This window comes from Quercus lobata, chromosome 2 (assembly GCF_001633185.2).
Source record: "Quercus lobata isolate SW786 chromosome 2, ValleyOak3.0 Primary Assembly, whole genome shotgun sequence".
NCBI classification, from domain to species: Eukaryota; Viridiplantae; Streptophyta; class Magnoliopsida; order Fagales; family Fagaceae; genus Quercus; species Quercus lobata.
This window is the reverse complement of record NC_044905.1, coordinates 3,410,036-3,429,845: the sequence shown is the minus strand read 5'-3', so window position 1 is coordinate 3,429,845 and position 19,810 is coordinate 3,410,036. Positions and strand designations below refer to the sequence as shown.

Sequence of the window (19,810 nt, the reverse complement as noted above, 5' to 3'; positions counted from 1 at the left end):
ATTTTGTTTATAACTGAGTTGGGAATTCATGTATATTTTGTTTATAAGTGAATTAAGATACTAGTTCATTTATATTTTGTTTATCAACTTCAGTTGGATACTTAAACATATTTTGTTTACAACTAAGTTGGAATATTAGTTTATATATTAATGTATATTTTGTTTATCAACTCAGGTGGCAAGTGTGATATATATATATTTTTTTGCTCAATTTAATAATAATAGTAATAAAAAAAATTGTCCAACCCATAGGTTCAACCTGACCTGGGTTGGGTTGAATTTTTTTTGACCCAACATGATGGAGTGGGTCAAAAAATCTCTTCAACCCGACCCATACACACCCCTAATAAAAAGTTTCTTAAAATAATTTACTAAGCGTATGCCTTTAGCATACATTAGTAAAACCCTATTGTAAAAGTAACTCGGGAAATCAGATTGATGCCCAAGCGGGGCTGCCCTCAAGTGATGCAACCTACTAGATTCAACCTTGAGGGCTTGTGGGCTGGCACTGACATCGAGCCTAGAAGACTTTAGGGCTCAACGGGCTTGCTAGGCCCAACTTGAGCTTTAGATTTGCTCAAGCTATCTATAAAGATCATGAAAGCCATCATCAATTCCGACATTACTGGAATGACCATCAATCATTGCATTTCAGTTCAGGAGTGTGAATTCCTCCCATTCCCTTGAACACCTTGTCTACATCAATCATGCTGTTGATTTCGCATACTTGGTAAACAAATTGATAAAAAAAAATCCTCCTATGGCAGTTGCTTTTTAATATAACCTCTTCTCTCCAATAATCAACGCAAATGATTATGAAAAACTTGTGTTGAAAGTTGAAACTGACAGCAAAGTGGGTGATTCACCGATTCTTGCTCAATTTTACAAGCTACAATTTCATATAACATATAATAGCAGTTTCACTAGCCATTCTAATTATACCTAATAAACACATCCTTGAAAATAACCTCTTATAAACCTCCAATCTTACGCTTTGCCTACTTGGTAAGTTTTTTGGTACAAACTTCAAATCTTACATTGAAGCCCAGAAACAGCACCAAGCTCACCAAGAAAAATGGCACGATGTGATTGCACTTAGCATTTAGTAGTCAACTAATAGGAAAAGATTTCCATGGCATCCCCCTCCTCTTTGCTGTTCTTTTTACAAAACTACAGGGGATTGCGTTTGCCAAGAAACTTCATTCCTAATAATATCGCAAACTAGGCATGAAACTTAAAAAATGTTACACATGGTTGGTTTCTTCAAGAGCCCCTGTCTATTGGACAAATTAACAAATTTTATTTATGGAGCACAAAAAATTATTAATATAAAAAATCACTCTCTAACCTCTTCCTCTTCCATGACATTTTTTTGTTCGAAATTTGAAGAAATGGGTTTGGATTTGGAGGGCGTAAAAGGTTATTGTGGATAGAGTAAATAAACAGTTACCGAGAAAAAGATTAAAATAGGAAAAAAAGAAAATAATTTATAAGCCATCTGGCCTATTAGCTCAGCTGGTTAGAGCGTCGTGCTAATAACGCGAAGGTCGCAGGTTCGAGACCTGCATGGGCCAAGTATTGATATTTTGTTCTTTTTTTGGGGGAAGATGTCTCCTGGGCCATTTTTTGAGCCTTGAAGATGTCTCGTGGGCCATTTTTTGGGGCCTTTGTAATCTCTCAGCTTCATTTTATTCTTTTCTGGTTGCTTTTTGGGGAAGATGTCCAGTGGGCCTTTTGTTGGGCCTTTGCAAAGGCTTCTCTCAGCTTGATTAACTTTTTTTTTCCTTTTCTGTACGGAACGTCAAGGCTACCCATTGGACCATGTTTTGGGCTATTTGCAACGATTTTTAATAGATGTTAGGATTCATTTATTGAGGAGTTTAGACTCATAGTCATAGGCTAAGAAACAATGTTAAAATGACATTAGTTAAATGATGATTCTCAAAAAAAAAGAAGAAGCTGAATATGGCAGGTTAAACTTTTTGAATAAATTATAGTTTATCACTTAACCAAAAGAATGAAAAACATATTCGAAACATAATTATATTAAGGACAATAAATCTTTATCGAGTAAATTTGCTACTATATATATTTTATCCCAGCAGTAGATAGTGAATGGTAAAGCATCTACTAGATTTGGAAACTATTATTTGCAACTCTCCCACTACAGATTACATGAATTTGAAGTGGCAGTGATGCTTTGTAGTAAATAGATATACTAGCTCCATGATCCATTTGGCATCTACCTTGTAAATTGAGAGCAATACCTGAAAACCTCACTCAAAATTAAAGACCAAAAAAAAAAAAAAAAGTTGTAGTCCTAATGACAACAAAACTAAATACAATTCTATTGGATATTTCGATTGTTCCTTTCTATGCTAAAAAAAAGCTGAAATGTTCTACAACACCCTCTATATATCTCAGTTCCTCACAACCCATGCTTTCAAGTCTCATTTTCAGAATAAATTACTCCTATACATATATAATGCCCACACTTTGAGCAAGCATAAGAGAAACGTACACGGTACACTTGATGCATTACTTGTACTATTTGTGACACCAAGAATGCAGTTCTGCCCCACAACAACTATGTCATCTTTCTCAGCAAAAAAATCAAAATAAAAACTGTAATAATAATAATAATAAATGTTGAAAAAAAAAATAAAAGGAAAAGGGAAAACAACAACAATTGATGAAAATTGCCATCAAGGCTTAAAGAAATTTGAAAAAAAAAAAAAAAAAAAAAAACCGAAACTCTTGGATTCCTTGAATCATTTGTGGCCAATTCCTCCATAACTGGGGCCAGAATATGCTTCAGCTGCAAACGACTTGTTCATTGATTTAGAAGGAGGAGGCTGATACTTGAGAGGCCTGAAGCCCTGAACATCCATGGAACATGAAAGCAGCAGGATGATGAAGATGACAATGAAGATGGAGTTGAGAGCAAAGACAATGATGCAACGAGGATGATTCTTCATCATGATTAGTTATGTTGTTTTGTTCGACCTGAGTTTTAGTTGTTGGTGTGGCTAGGCTAGTTCCTTTTTATGCGCCTTAAAAAGGTGCAGGTTAATTGGAGGGATATTGCAATCTTTTATGTGTATTTATAGTTGAAGAGGCAGCGGGGGACATGGTTTTGTGATAGAAGTAATTAAAATGAAGACTTTTGGACTCTTGTGGGGGCAAACTACCCTAATATTCTATCTCCTAGATTTATTTATTCTTCAATTTTTGGAGTGGGAATATTGATTCAAATTCTTTGTCACACTTTTGCTTCACCAACACCAATTATAACATGTCATGTATTCATTTGACTTTCTTTATAAAATAACCGTTGTTTAAAATTAAAAGAAATAAATTACGTGATACATCATTAAATGGTAGAGTATAAAGTTGAACATAAAAAGTGAAACAAAAATTTGTATTCAAGAAAATGAATTGAATAAAAATTGTAAGTCCAACGAGTGAAGAAAATACACTTTTAAGAATGTGGTATGAGATTTTAGGATAAAGGGCAATCATTTCGTTAAATGAACCGAACATTTAGTTAATAAATCCAATTCTTTATATGAGGAGAACTTGGTATTTCAATGGGGTAAAGTGAGTTTTAATTAGTTCAATTGATAAAATTTCTAATAATTAAATAAGCAAATTAAGATTTGAATTACACCAAAAATTAATTGGTATTTTGGTATAATGAAAAAGAACAATTATCAAGAGTGGGCATTGGTTAAAATTCTATCTTATTTATTATAAAAAAAAAAAAGAAAAAAAAAAGAAAAAAAAAAAGGGAAAGGTGGGGGCTTTGATGAGTCTAATGCCAAGCCGAGGGATCCTTGGAGTCCAAGCCCAATGGAACTTCGGAGAAATCCCCGAACCAATACCTGGCGCAGAAGGAGTTCATTTGAACTTGTTAAGGATCTTCCTAATCTTGAAGCAAAATAGAGTGAGTACTGTCATTTTTATCTTTTGGGAGATGATTAATTATTATTTATTATATACATCCCTCTACGGCCTACGCTATCATCTTGTGAATATTTACTCTGCACCAAATATACAAATAAATAAATGTTGCCTTCGTTCTAACAACTAATCATTCTTGCGAATTTTATAATAGTTTTCATGTAAGTTCCTGTCAAGATTAGAGAATGTTTGGGTATCATTTTATATAACATCTAATCCATTATTTAACATTAATTTAGGCTTCTAATTGAATTCGATTCAAGGTTAAAATACCACATAGATTGTTACAAATATTTTTTTTTAAAAGAAGAAGTGAGATTTTGCTTTAATTTATAAAGGATTTCAGTTTGTATTATTATTTGAGCCCGTGAATGAGAGAGATGTCAACAGCAGAAACCGCAAAATGCACGCTTGTCAAAGTGGCAAATGCCGGCTTATTAGGCGGCTCTTGCCGGATGGTACTCTTTGGTCTTCTACTATGATCACACTTATCCTTGCTGGATTTCTTGTTGGTGACTTGGTGTCACACTAAATATATATGAGAATGGAGATCTAAGCTCACGAGTAACATTTAGAATGTTTCTAGATTTTTTTTTTTTAAAAAAAAAAAAATTATGAGAAGCAATATTGATAAGGACACATCTTCTATCTTACTCATCCCAAAAAAAAAAGACACATCATTTTACGCAAAGCTAGTGTTTATTATACACACCTTAATGACCCTATTACATGTATTCTTATACACACGTGCATTTAAAGTGTGTGTAAGAATGTGACGTGTATACTAGCATTTTCCCTTTACACAATATGCTAAAATGACAACTTTTTTTGGCTTGGCTAATTAAGAATGTTTATAACTCTTTGAGCACCCGACTAATCTTCTAATGTGTGTAATTTTCACATTAGAGATGATCTAATTAAGGTGCTAGTTTAGTGTTTTAAATTTATGGTCTGATTGATGAATCTCATAAGGTCTTAGGACTCACTAGGCCAGTTCTCAAAAAATTGCTAAAGTAACAAGTTGTGATCACATGAGTCCATCATTCGCTATTTTATTAAGTATCAATCAAACAAACCATATCAAAGAATTATGTCCTTCAACTTATTGTTTTATGAGCTGTTTACAATACCATTATTATATGAGGCACATGCCCCACGACTTATGAATATAAACGTTTAGCACCGTATAAGATTCAATTACAGTTAACCAACTCATGGCTCACGAGGAGATGGGATGACCACGGGCACCGATGTAATGACAATTGTCCGGTAAAGATCACAAAATTGGATTGCGTATTGTACCATGGAGATAATTGGTCTAACATAAACAAATCATATATAGAGAAAAATGGAATGAACGAAGACTTTAGTGTTTAGATTCTTTAGAAGCAATGTGCTACACATTTTTGTCAAATATATACAGCTAAGAAACCAAGAATATTATATCCAATTGCTTAGTGATCTACTACAAAATGAAGAAAAAAAAAATCTTAAGCTCTGCATATCTTGCAAGTTGGGCGAGGAAGAGTGTCATTTGGTTGAAATAGTTGGGTAGTGAACTCCTCAAAATCAAAGCTAATTTCGACAAAAGTTTGAAACTGGTGTCAACCCATTTCAGATTTGATAGATCTGAGAGTGTGAATGTTTTCATCCGAATCTTTTGGTATAGATCATTCAGGTCAAAGGATATATAATATATCCTTTAACTTTTGACTGGTTCATATAGGACAAACAAGATCCCACATATAATTATATATATATATATATATATATATATAATAGAATGTAATTTGGGGGAGTGACATCACATATTACTCATGGGCATTGCTCTTAAAAGTTGGTCACTTGTCTTAAATATTGATTAAAATTGGAAGAAATTGAAAGATTTAAATGGGAGGGGTCCTTTTTCATCATTATTTTTATAACTATCTCTCATATTTCTTGTGTGTTTTATTCATTTTTATGTCTTCTCCTTCAGTATTGTGGCCTCACTTCATCACAGGTCTCGTAAAGCTCATGTCATTGTGCTAAGTATATAGTACAACTCTAATCTAGGGGCTCATTGTATTAAATTCTAGTAGATTGCCTAAAGTAATCTTATTCAAATTTGTAGTTCGACTATTGTAATCCTAATTTGTTTGTTGTTAATATATAAATATATATATATAAATTCCATGCTCCTTTATTTTCTTCTTCATGTTTTCTCAAACACTTTATCATTGTATGGTAACTACATATCGATTTTTCTAGCATGTTATCATAGCTAAGTTTTTTCTTTTCTAATATTTCTATGTTAAATAACACAATTTAATTTTTAATATGAATTTTTGTTTGTACGGTAGAAAACTGAACTTCAACTTAAAAAATTTCAACCCTTCAAATTCAAAAATATTTGTCAGGCTTATTAGTTACTACACTGATTACGGGAGCGTATCTGTAGCATATAATAATAGCAACTATATGGTACTATAATGTGAACTAGTGGTATTGGGTGTGGCTTTCAAATGTCAATTTCTAGGTTTGCAACATCCAAATTGGGCTAGACCTAGCCGATCTCTACTTTACACCAACTTCTTATCTGTAAATAAGATAGGCAGCAAATTCTCAATATTCTTCGACATTCAAAGAGCATGATGTCATGTTGAAAATTGAACATGCTAATGACTCACTTTGACAAGATCCCGTCACTATGAACTAATTTAAGTATACTTTGGAAGACGCCGAAAGAGAAATAGTTAAGGCTTTCCCCAGTAAAACTAGTCCAAAACGAATAAGTCTTTTGCTAAGCAGCTCTCTGCTTTGAGTAAAATCAAAAAGGAAAGGGAAAAAGACCCGGCCGAGTCTCACTTTTACCCAGTAAAACCAGTCCAAACCTTAAGCTAATTGGCTGACCTCTGCTCTGAGCAAAATTTAAGAGAAAAAGGGAAAAAGATCCTGGCCGAGTGTTACTTTTGATTCCAATTTTCAACAATCCAGCTTGTTACATTTGCCTGCTGCATAAGCCAGATATGTCTTTATGAGGTGCACAACAACGTGACCCATTACATAGAATAGTTGTTATCTAACAACACCAACAATAATAACTACACAGTATTAATTTTAAAATTTCTAGTATCAATTATGATTTCTCAACATATTAATCTAGATCGACTAATATATATTTTCAATATAACACATCATTAGTAGGGACGCTTCAATGTGCATCTATAGTGGATCCATTTAGAATAAAGAGATTGAATTTTTTGTTGGTCGTAGGTTAATCAACCAAAAGTCCAAAATCATCCTTTTTTTTTTTTGGATTGAGATTGGTTGTGAACGAATTATACAACACAAAAGATAGACACGGTATAATAATTATACATTAGTAGATACCCAATTACGAAGATGTTGAAGTGATCTTTTGAGAAAAAGAAAATTTGTTGAACCAAAATTTAATGGAGACCTAAAATTAAGACATTTATGTATCTCAAGGTTTTCAACATATTCATATCAAAAAAAAAGAAAAAGAAAAAAGGGTTTTCAACATTTTCCTAATCTATGCACCGTCTTTACCCTTTAACAACCAAAAAAAATGAAAGAACAAAGACAAATGCATCTAAAATTCTAAACATGCAGTACCATATATGTACACACGCGGTACACGCGTTGGATCAGAAACCGTGTGAACATCTAGGCACAACGTGACCATGCAAAAGCACACCCATAATTAATTAAAAACCAGATAATATGCAATTCAATGCAAGTGAACTGATCAGCTTTCTTGCTTTCTTTCCAATTCCAACATTCTCATTTTCTTCCCTCGTGACTTCATGACCCATGTAACATACACTACGTGTTTGTGTAAAGTCAAATTCGAACCAACATAAAGAATTTCAAAGTACATTCCTCCCAATAAGATTCCCACCTCACCTTCTAATTTCTTTGAAAAAAGAAAAAATTAAAATTAAAAAGAAAAGGAGGCCAAGTCAAATAAACCCTGTAAAGGTCCCACTTTAAGCGCTATGCAGCACCGTCCTCTGCAAGCAAGACCTCGTGTATATATAGATATGGTAGCATATACTAGCATCACATACCAACAACAAGCTTATTCATAAAAAAAACATAACAAGAAGAAGTTTATTTATCAAAAATACATACCAACAAGAAGCTTGAAAGGCCTTTTTGAAAGTGAAAGATTGAGATGTCAATGAAGAAGAGCTCAACAGCACCAACAATGAAGACCCTTAAGAAGAGCTCAACAGCACCAACAATGAAGACCCTTTTGCTTGTGTTGGGTATGACCATATTGGTTGTATCGACACAGTTTAGTGTTGGTGAGTGCAGAGCCCTTCGAGCCATGAGGGCTAGTGAAGAAGTGGATGGAGCTGAGTCTGGTCATGGGGTGGCTTCGTTTGGAGTTTCTTCTTCAACCAAAAACTCAAGCACTAGAAGTCATTCTTCGGTGAGGAGCTTTCAGTATAGATTGACTTCTGGACCCAGCAAAAGTGGCCCTGGTCATTAGCACTACTCATTCTTTGATTTTGCTTTCGTTTGTGTTCTTGTTGCACAAAGACTCTGACTTAATTGGATTTTTTAATCTGTCAAGGATTTTTTTTTTTTTTTTATATATTTTTTATATTTTTAACTTGAAAAGTCGAGTCTTATATACGAAGATTGTAATCCTAGTTGAAATATTAGATACTTCTAAATACGTATATTAAGTTTGTTTGAGTTTATGCTCCAATTACTATGAAATTGTAGAAACCATGCACAATATCAACTCGGTATTCTAAATCTTGGCATCAAGACCATTTAAATATGTTAATGAAATCACCTACAAATCAATTCTATCTCTTCATCCTCCCTCATCTTGGTAAACTTTTTTTTTTTTTAATCTATTTGTCTTTCCACTTAGATGGGATTCTTTATTAGAGTTCAGTTGGAGAGATTTCATTTGAAATCTGTAACTGTCCAATATGATCAAACGTCATGATAAAAATACCATGAAAATAAAAGTCAAGATTTTGGTAGAAAAATGATACTTTTTTTATGGGGGGTAAAATGAATTCATATTAGTGTTCAATGATTGAATAATCACAAAAATCTCTATATAACACAAAGGATAAGAATTTATTGTTCATTTGGTACAACTTATTTTTCAGCTTTTTGAAAATGGGATTGTTTGACAAAGTTTTACTTAAAAGAAAAAAGTGATATTTAAAAATACTGTATTTTGAAAAGGTATGATTTGATAACACATTATGAAATAGACAAATAGTCCCCAAATTATTGTTGGACCTTTTTTTACAGTAGTTTTTTCTTTATTTATTTATTGTTAGACATTTCTTTATTAAATTGGGTAAAAGTAGTACAGCTTTACTCAGAAAAATCAAATTAAAAAAATTATATATGATCTTAATAAGTTAATGGCCAAAAGGGTCCTAAGACAGAAAATTTAAGTTAAATTGTCAACTACTCCATTGAAGTCAAGAGAATTAATTGATCGCAAAGGACAGAGGAACAGGTATTCGGCTACCTGTTAATTTTGACTTGGTATGCATATCGTTAGCTCCTCTAAGCTAACCACCTTGTAATAAAACACGATTGCTATTTTCTTTGTTCAGGGTGTTCTTCCTTTTCATATTATTATGGGCAACCAATACAATCGGTTAATGCAAATCAAAGTTACAAACCCAAGATCAATTTTCCTTAAAAGGGAAAATACTAATACACACAAGTGGATCGTGAATTAACGTTAGAACAAAGTCGTTACAATCACCAATCTTCCGTAAATTATTCGTGTAAATTAAAATTACTTCAAGGATTCTTTTTTTAGTATTCTACAAGTACTAGAAAATCTGCAAATTTCGTTGATTAATTAGGTAAGTGTACCTTGTAACTGTCAGCATAAAGAATGAATTCAAGTATTCAACTGACAGAAATGCTATTGGATTTGCGTGATCAGACTACTTTGATCAGCTACATAATTCATACTATTACTGGTCAAGGCTACGGGCAACCTAACATGAAAATCAACGAAAGCGTTTGGTGTGTCAGTCAAAAAGTATAAATGACTATAGCTCCAATCAAAGCCACTTCGAAAAAGCATGAATGAATTCCAATCACTGCTACCAATAACAAAATAAACAGGAAAGGAACTCGAGTCACAAGTCATCACCTAACTATAAGATAATGACATATTGACTGTAAATGGTAGGAACTAGGAAGCTTGTAACTTTTGACAGTCAACGAAAAAGAACCAAAGATGTATGATTCTATGAATTAAGCTGCTCATGATCCATTTGGGTTTGATTTGATAAAAAACTTATTTGTGTTTGTTTGTTTATAAATAAGTTAAGTTAGACCTTAATTTTAGGCTTGTTTAATAAACTGATTAAGTTCATAAATAGGCTTGATAAGAATCAAGTTAATTGAAGTTGGGTTATGTGCTTGGTAAAAAACTTGTACATTCAATATTCGACAAAATTTGGTTTATTTACTGCCCTAATAAGGAGAGCTCAGCCACTGTCAAAATTATTTATGATTAATTGATTCCCATAACCGCTTCATCTAATTTAATAACCACGGAAGATTAATAATTTTTTATATTAAAAAAAAAAAAAAAAAAACCGGAGTGTACATATAGTGACAAGAACACCAAACCGGCAAATAGCGTTTTCCGTCATTAAATTAGCATGCGTAAAGTGTGTTGAAGACAACCAATGTATCCAAATCTCTAATATCACGAATCAGACGATAATGATATTAGCAAAGTTAAGACTGTGGTCATGATCCATGTATACTTTCAAAGCATTGTGGATAACCATCTAAGGCAAAAGGAAGCAACTAAAAAGGTCAGTACCATGTGACGAGAATTGTATTCAAGGTAAAAAGAAATAACGCATGTGTTTTCTTTAAATGCCACATCCAGTTATACTCAAACAAATGGATTTTCAAACACAAACAATCTAATCGTTGAGAGCATCAAAAGAGAGTTAGAGCACAATCATCCGAGAGAGAGATAGCATCATCAATTTAGGGGCGGAGCTATAGCATGGTTTGGGTGGCCATGGCCCCCCAAAATTTTAAAAAATTATTTTATATTATGTATAAGTATTAAATTTTTTAAATATTTAGTTACAAAAATAGACCAATTGACAAATTCTAATGATTTTTAAGAGCATTATTAGACTAACTCAAACATTTAGAGACAAGATAGTAAATTTTTGTTTTCTTTTATTTGTTTTTTTTTTTTTTTTACCTGTTTAATATCAAATTAGACAACTTTTGTATACTCATTGGAGTTTAAAAGATAATAAATTCGCTTAAAAAATTATTTTACGAATATACATATTTGAATATTTGAAAGTTGTTAATTTTATATAGAATATATTTATAAATTATGACCTACTCTAGTATCTAAATATTAATGTTTATATTTGTGTATGTGTATTTACGCATGTATACGATGATTTATCTTGACTTAAAACTAATATATTAATACCAAAATTTGACTCCCAAACAAAAAATCCTAGCTCCGCCCTAATCAATTCAATTAGAGAACTTTGAATTATGATGGCATTTACCTAAAGCATTGAACCACACAGTATCTACAAAACAACATCAACTTCATGAAAGCAGAAAATAATCAATTCAAGGTGTAACCACAAACTTAAAGTCACATTTTGCCCCCATAACAGATCACATTCTATCACAACAACAATTGATCCTAACCCTAAACAGGAGGGTCACCTATGTATACAACACACAAAGCACTGCTGCAATGGGTGCATGATCAGGATGTACATCCACTAACCAGAAAACACTCATGTCTGTCCTGAAATCATCTACACAGAAATGAACATTGCAGCCCTATAAAAGTGTGATGTACACAAAGGAAAAGATTCTTCAAGTTGTAAAGAGCATCAACTAGATTATCAGAAATATAAGAGTTCCAAAGGTATAATATAACCTTCAATACAATTGCTTCTGGTACTTTGGGCAAAACACCCCATAAAATGGTCCTGAAACCTCTTATTGCAAGATTTCTTTCTTTTCAGTAAGTCTCTCATTGACAGATTTCAACAATGTTATGATGCAGGAATCATGCGGATCAAAGTGAAAAGGATGAGTGATGCTAGTGAAGCCTCATCCAATTAAGAGGACTAAATGTATGCCACATATTGCAATGGCATGACACCTCAAGCAAGATCACATACAAGTACCCTTGTTTTCTAGTAAAGGGCAAGGTAAAAGGACAACCAAAATGGATTTTTTTTTTTGGGTTAATAATTCAATGTTAGATTGGTGGGATTCAAGCCTGACTCTCCTCATAAAGAAGACCATTCAATGTCACTAGATAAAAGGCTATTGGCAAGCAAAATTGGTAATTGTAATTAAGGGCCAGAAAGAATGAGTGCACACACACGAAAGGAAGATCACATGCAATGATGCAAGCATATGCTACAATTGTTTTCTAATACAAGCACAGATGGTTTAAGCACAAACAATATTAACAATCATAATTAAGGGCCTAGCAAAATAAGCACACATACAGTTTCATTAGACAAATTGATAATACCCTATTTTTTATTTAAAGAGATCTAATGCGGGCATTAATATTAGTACAATGGAGACCTGAATTTAAGACATTTATGCATGTCAAGGCTTTTCAACATTTTCCCTATATATCTATGCACCGTCTTTAGGCTTTACAACCAGAAAAAGAAAGCACAAAGACAAATGCATCTAAATATGCAGTACCATATATGTACATACGCGGTACACGTGTTGGATCAGAATTCAGAAACCGCGTGAACATCTAGGCACAACGTGACCATGCAAAAGCACACCCTAATTAATTTAGAACCAGAAATGCAATGCAAGTGTACTGAGCATTCTTGCTTTCTTTCCAATTCTAACATTAATTCTCATTTTCTTCCCTCGTGACTTCATAACCTACGTAACATACACTACGTGTTAGTGTAAAGTCAATTTCGACACGGCATAAAGAATTTCAAAGTAAAAACCCTCGTACATTCCTCCCAATTAAATTCCCACCTCACCTTACAAAAAGAGAGAAAAAAAAAATTAAAAAGAAAAATAGGCCAAGTCAAATAAATCCTATGAAGGTCCCAATATAAGCGTTATGCTGCACCGTCCTCTGCAAGCAAGACCACGTATATATATAGATATAGTATCATGTGCTAGCAAAGCATACCAACAACAAAGCTTATTCATCAAAAAGACATACCAAAAACAAGCTTGAAAGGCCTTTTTGAAAGTGAAAGATAGAGAGATGTCAATGAAGAAGAGCTCAACAGCACCGACAATGAAGACCCTTTTGCTTGTGTTGGGTATGACCATATTGGTTGTATCGACACAGTTTAGTGTTGGTGAGTGCAGAGCTCTTCGAGCCAAGAGGGCTCGTGAAGAAGTGGATGGAGCTGAGTCTGGTCATGGAGCGGCTTCGTTTGGGGTTTCTTCTACTAAAAACTCAAGCACTAGTAGTCATTCTTCAGCGAGGAACTTTCAGTATAGATTGACTTCTGGACCCAGCAAAAGAGGCCCTGGTCATTAGCACTACTCATTCTTTGTTTTTGCTTTCTTTTTTATGTTCTTGCTGCACAAAGACTGTGACTTAGATTTTTTAATCTGTATAGGATTTTGTTTTAATATATTTTTTTTATATGTTTAACTCGAAAAGTCGAGACTATTACTCGAAGATTGTAATCCTAGTAGATATATTAGATACTTCTAAATACATGTATTAAGTTTGTTTATCTCCGATTACTATGAAATTGTTGAAACCATTCATTACATCAACTAGGCGTATTTTCTAAATCTTGGCATCAAGACCATTTAAACATGTTAATGAGATGACCTACAAATCAATTCTATCTCTTCAGTCTCTCTCATCTTGGTATTTTATTTTTAAAATTAATCTATTTGTCCTCGGGATTCTTTGTTGAAATAGATTTCTTTTTGAGATATGTAACTGTCCAATATGATCAATCGATCATGATAAAGATACTATGAAAAGAAAAGTCAAGATTTTGGTAGAAAGATGATACTTTTTTTTTTGGGGGGTAAAATGAATTCATATTAGTTATCAATGATAACTGAACAATCACAAAAATCTTCATATAATGTGGAGAATCTAATGTACATTTAGTACAACTTATTTTTTAACCTTTTGAATGCAAGATACTTTGATAAAGTTGTACTTAAAAAAAATAGAGTGAAGTTTTAAAAATGCGCTTTGATAACCCATTATGAAATAGACAAATAATGTCCCCAAATTATTATTGAACCTTTTTTAACATCCTTTTTCTTTATTTATTTATTGATTTATTTGAATTTGAAAATAAATTGGGTAAAAGTAGTACAGCTTTACTCAGAAAAAATCAAATTTTAAAAATTACACGAGCTTAATTCGTAAATGGCAAAAAGGGTCCTGAGATAAAGAAAAATTTAAGTTAAAATGTCAACAACTTCTCCATTGAAGTCAAGAGAAGATCACAAAGGACAGAGGAACAGGTATTCGCCTACCTGTTAATTTTGACTTTGTGTGCATCATTAGCTCCTCTAAGCTGACCACCTTATAATAAAACACGATTGCTATTTTCTTTGTTCAGGGTGTGCTTCCTTTTCATATTATGGGCAACCAATACAATCATTAATGCAAATCAAAGTTACAAACCCAATATCAATTTTCTATAAAAGGTATGTACACATACTTTTTGCACTAAAATCGTGACTTCATGTAATAATAAGTCATTACAATAAGAATAAGTCTAATACTACAACTAGTTTCACAACTTTGCCACGTGGTGAGTCATGAGTGGTGGAATCATAAATCCACATGAACCATTATTTTATTTTTACCATTTACAACTCATTACATAAGTAAGCTGTGGCAAAAGATGTAAAAATTGTTATAGTAGTAGACTTACTCTTACAATAACCAAACCTCACTAAATTATTAGTGTAAAATTACTTCTAGGATTTTTTTTTTTTTTTTTTTCCTGTATGTTCAATCTACAAGTACTAGAAAATCTGCATATTCGTTGATTAATTGGCAAGTGTTCCGTTTTGGGACTATCTATGTGGACCTTCTAATTGTCGGCATAAAGAATGAATTCAACAAACAGAAATGCTATTGGATTTGCATGAAAAGGTGTTTGGTGCAAATAGGTAAAACTATTGCATCATGTAATTGTCTTTCAAGAAGTGAGATTTTAAAGTCCCCATAAAAAAAAAAGTGAGATTTTAAAGTAATGAAAAAAGTTAAGGAGACATTGGTCTAAGAAATTTTTTTTTTTTTTTTTTTTTTTAATTTTATAAAAGAGAAAAAAAAATGATTGCTTTTTATATTTCTCATGAAAGTGTGTCAAATTATTTTTAAAATAATTAATTAACACATATCCTAAGAGCAACCCGTTAAAAGAACCCAATAGCTCACAAACTTGTGTCCTAAAAAGTATCACCTACTATAGCATGAGAGCTGTTGTTCATAACCTAGGACTCGAACTCTACCACAAACTCTAAAATTCATGTCCCTAGTGTGCCTACATATACCGCGCCAGTCAAAAAACGATTTTGCATAAAAGAGAGCTCAGCCACTCTCAAAATTATTCACGATTGGTTAGTTCCCCATGCCAGATGTTTGAGTTTGGCGTTCCTAGAGAATTGATCATCATTCTCACAGATATGTTCCAAAGTTAGCTGAGATGACAAGTTGCGATGGATATTTTTTTTTTTTTGAGAGAAGTTGCGATGGATATATGAAAAAATGTGTAACAACTTGTCATTTCATCAAACTTTTTTTTAAAACCACTATAACAACAAGTACACTGAAAGTACATCGATTGTCATGTGAATATTGTCTGCAAGTCAAAAAAGAAAATTCAAACAGAATTTTTTTTTTTTTTTGGGTGAAAAGGAAAGTTTTATAAACTAAACAACTGAAACAGGAGCAATACTTCGCTCATACAAAACCCCAGCTTCGTCTAAACTCAACAGAGCAACGTCTGCTGGGGGGGGGGGGGGGGTGAATCAAAAACAAAAAAATTACAAGGAAGCAGCGCACCCCTCCTAGCTAGTGCATCCGCACACTTGTTGGCCTCTCTATAACAGTGCTGGATATGAACCCTTGGAATTCTAGCCATACCTTCTCTGCAATCAGCAACCAGATTGTTATTTCCATTTGGGTTGTGGTTCGTACTCCTCCTAGCTAGTGCGTTCAAACAGAATTTTCTGCATATCCAACCCCCATCAGTATCTTTCTCCTTAACAAAAACATTAGACAACACTAAAATAAAAAAGCACAGCAAACAAATTAGTGATCAACTAACCTATATTCAAAACAATTGATACTGAGCTGGCGCAAAGAATTAGAATAATTTGTAATAATATTGCAGCAGGTAGCATTGCTAGCATCCTCCCAGTTCATAGCTAAAAAATGGGTTTGACAAAAAACAATCACAAACAATAAAATCCACTTCTTCCAAGCATATATATATATATATATATATTTGATAGTTGGGGAAGTGAGGATTTGAATCTTGGATGTCTTCATTGAAAACACCAAGAAATTCCAATCGGTTGAGCTACAAAGCTCTTGGCAAGCAAAGCTTTATGTTAAAATCAAAGAAAGACAGCTTTATTTCCAGCATGAAAGAACTGACAATCCTCAAAGACTTTCAAAATAAAAAGGACATTCAGAAGCATCTACATAAATGTGTGTATGTATGATGTGCCTGCACACTCCTGCACATGTTTTAGTGTATGTATGTGTTGAGGATTAGGTACATTTACCCAGGACCTCAATTGGAGAAACATACAGATGACAGGATTCTCCATGATGGCAGTAAAAACTGTATTTTGGCTAGGTGACAAACAAGGCGGTGCTTAGGCAAAGATAAGTTAGCACAGAGATAGATTTCATCCATTTTGAAAAGCATCAAAAGAGAGTTGTAGAACAATCATCCAAGAGAGAGACAGACAGACAGACAGACAAATAACATCATCAATTAGAGAACTTAAAATTATGATGACATTCACCTAAAGCAGATTGAACCACACAGTATGTACAAAACAACATCAACTTCATGAAAGCACAAAATAATTAACTCAAGGTGTAAACGCAGAAACTTAAACTCACATCTTCGCCCATAACAGATCACATTCTATCACAACAACAATAGATCCTAACCACAAACAGGAGGTGTGGTGCCTGCTCAAGTGTCACCTATGTATACAACGCACAAAGTACCGCTGCAACGGGTGCATCAGGATGTGAATCCACTAACCAGAAAACACTCATGTCTGTCCTAGAATCATCTACGCAGAAATGAACATTGCAGCCCTATAAATGAGTGATGTAGAAACACAAAGGAAAAGATTCTTCAATTTGTAAGGAGCATCAACTAGATTATCAGAAATATAAGAGTTCCAAAAGCATAATATAACCTTCAATACAATTGCTTTTGGTACTTTGGTTAAAAACTTAAAATACCCCATAAAATGGTCCTGAAACGTCTCATTGCAAGATTTCTTTCTTTTCAGCAAGTCTCTCACTGCCATATTTCAACAATGTTGTGATGCAGGAATCATGCTGATCATAGTGAAAAGAATGAGTGACGCTAGTGAAGCCTCATCCAATTAAGAGGACTAAATATATGCCACATATTGCAATGGCATGACACCTCAAGCACGATCACATACAAGCATATGAAGGGCAAGGTATAAGGCCAACCAAAATGGATTTCTTTTCTTCTTTTTTGGGTTGATAATTCAATGCTACAGGGGGGTTGGGGGGGAGATTCAAACCCTGGCAATCCTCATAAAGGAGACCTGGCAATTCCACTAAATTAAAAGGCTCTCAGCACAAAAAATTGGAAACTGTAATTAGGGGCCAGAAAGAATAAGGGCCCACACATTGCGCACACACACGAAAGAAAGATCACATGTAAGCATACGCTACAATTATTTTCTAATACAAATACAGACACGGTTACTTCTTCAAGTATTCTTATTTCTGTATGCTCAATCTACAAGTACTAGAAAATCTGCATATTTGTTGATTAATTAGGTAAGTGTTCCGTTTTAGGACTATCTATGTGGACCTTCTAATTGTCGGCATAAAGAATGAATTCAACTAACAGAAATGCTATTGGATTTGTGTGATCAGACTAATTTTATCAGCTACATTATTCATACTATTACTGGTCAAGGCTACGTGCAACCTAACATGAAAATCAATTAAAGTGTTTGTGAAAGTCAAAAAGTTTAAATAATTATAGCTCCAATCAAAGCCACTTCGAAAAAGCAAGAATGAATTCAAGTCACTGCTACCAACAAAATAAACAAGAAAGGAACTCCAGTCACAAGTCATCACCTACCTATAAGATGATGATACATTGACAGTAAATGGTAGGAACTATGAACCTTGTAACTTGACATTCATCGAAAAAGAAGTAAATATGCAAGAAAAATAAAAGGAACTCAACATGTAAAAGAAACACTAATTTATTCAGAATTAGCAATGACTATTCATCCAAAACCAACTAGTCAAGAAATGGGAAAGTTGTAAGCAGGAATATAGGGATTGAGATACCATGCAATAGCTAAAACTATTGCACAGTGTAATTGTCTTCCAAGGAGTGAGATTGAAAGTTGAAAAACTCACAAACTTGTCCTAAAAAGTTCACTGACTTATAGCATGAAAACAATTGTTCATGCCCCTAAACTCAAGCTCTACCACAAATTCATGTCCCCAATGCACCAACATATACTGTGCCAGTTAAAAATGATGTTGCCTAAAGGAGAGCTCAGCCACTCTCATTTTTTCTTTTTTAATGAGAAAAGCCACTACTCTCAAAATTATTCATGATTGGTTGGTTCCCATGCCAGATGTTTGAGTTTGGTGTTCCTAAAGAATAATCAACCATTGGGAACATCATCATTATCACAATATATGATCCATAACCGCTTCATCTAATTTTAGAACCACGGAATGTTGGCAATTTTTTTTTCGTCAACAAAAAAAGAAAAAACCACAGCATCATACATACTTTTGCAATTCGCTGAGATGACAAGTTGTGATGGGTATATGAAATAATGTGTCACAACTTGTCATCTCATCAAACTGTTTTTTAAACCATCATAAAAACAAGCACACTGAAAGTACATTGATTGTCATGTGAATATTTTTGTGCAAGTCAAAAAGGTTCATTTAAACAGAACTTTCTGCATATCCAACCCCATCATTATCTTTCTTCTCCTTAACAAAAACATCAAACAAATAAATTGATGATCAACTTTCCTATAGTTAAAACAACTGAAAATTGGTACTGAGCTGGCCCAAAGAATTAGAATAATGTAATAATATTGCAGTAATTAAAATCTGCAGCATTCTCCTAGTTCATGGCTAAAATGGGTTTCACAAAATCAAGCACAAACAAAATACACTTTTTGCAAGCCACGTGCCTTCTCTGGGAAGAATAAGGCTAAGATCACAATTGTATAGCCTAATATCTTGCACAAATTATAAGCATGAGGATCAACCATGGGCAATAAAGATATACATAAAAACCTTAGTATGTTGCCAAATATCATAAAAGAAAAGCTTATGTTAAATCAGAAAAAGAAAGCTTAATTTCAAGCTAAAAAGAACCAACAATCCTCAAAGAAGATAACCCGCAAGAAGGACACTGCTAAACAGTGGCAGTTGGCAATGTTCCAACTTCCTAGGCCCATATTCACAAGGTGCTAAACATATCCACATAATTTTGCACGAACAAGCCCAATCTGGAGTTTATGTTTTTTTTTGAGTAAACTGGAAAATACATTCAACTAAGAAACA

The 19,810-nt window shown here is 33.4% G+C and overlaps 1 non-coding gene across 1 annotated transcript; it reads left to right on the top strand.

Moving 5' to 3' along the window:
- The first annotated feature begins 1,500 nt into the window (after positions 1-1,500).
- Positions 1,501-1,574, top strand: TRNAI-AAU. Its single transcript has one exon. It is a non-coding gene; the product is annotated as a tRNA-Ile (tRNA).
- The last annotated feature ends 18,236 nt before the right edge of the window (positions 1,575-19,810 follow it).